Genomic DNA, 669 nt, shown 5'->3' with positions numbered 1-669 from the left:
TCGCTTGCCCTTGAAGAAGAACACGAAGTTTGTCATTCATTGGAGGTTGGGGTGGGTGTGAGGGTTCATTGGTTGGGGAAGAGGGATCAAAATAAGAATGTGGTGGTTCTTGGGAGTAATTGGATTGGAATTGTGGTGGATAAGGGTCATACGGTGGTGAATGGTGAAAAGGAGCTTGTGAGTGTGGTGGTTCAAAGCTACGTTGAGAGGATGGTCTATAAGCACAGGGTAGGGCTTGTTGGTAATTACAAGGGGGTCCACCATGTCTATCAGCTTGGTATGCATTGTAGAGTGGTCCTTGCCTATGATATCTTGGAGGGTGTTGTTGCCTAAAGGGTTGATCAGATCCTCTTGGCTCCATCCATCTTTGACTGCTTAGACCTTGATGCATATTCCTGTTATAGCTTCCACTCCTTTCAACAAATTTAGAACCAAACTCAAAGCGAGAGAGGTGAGAATTCATAGTAGCTAATAGGAATAAAAGGAAAAAAAAAACAAAAACAAATAAACAAGTAAAAGAAAAATATTTACAATAACCAATAATAAGGCACACATTTGCAATTCTCCGGCAACGGTGCCATTTTGACGATCGATTTTTCTATCGGTAAAGAAATATAAAAATATGATCGCGTTGTAAGTATAGCTTCTAAACCAACAGAAAATCCTTTC

Source organism: Arachis ipaensis, chromosome B06 (genome assembly GCF_000816755.2).
Source record: "Arachis ipaensis cultivar K30076 chromosome B06, Araip1.1, whole genome shotgun sequence".
Classification (NCBI taxonomy): Eukaryota; Viridiplantae; Streptophyta; class Magnoliopsida; order Fabales; family Fabaceae; genus Arachis; species Arachis ipaensis.
This window is presented reverse-complemented; position numbering follows the sequence as displayed.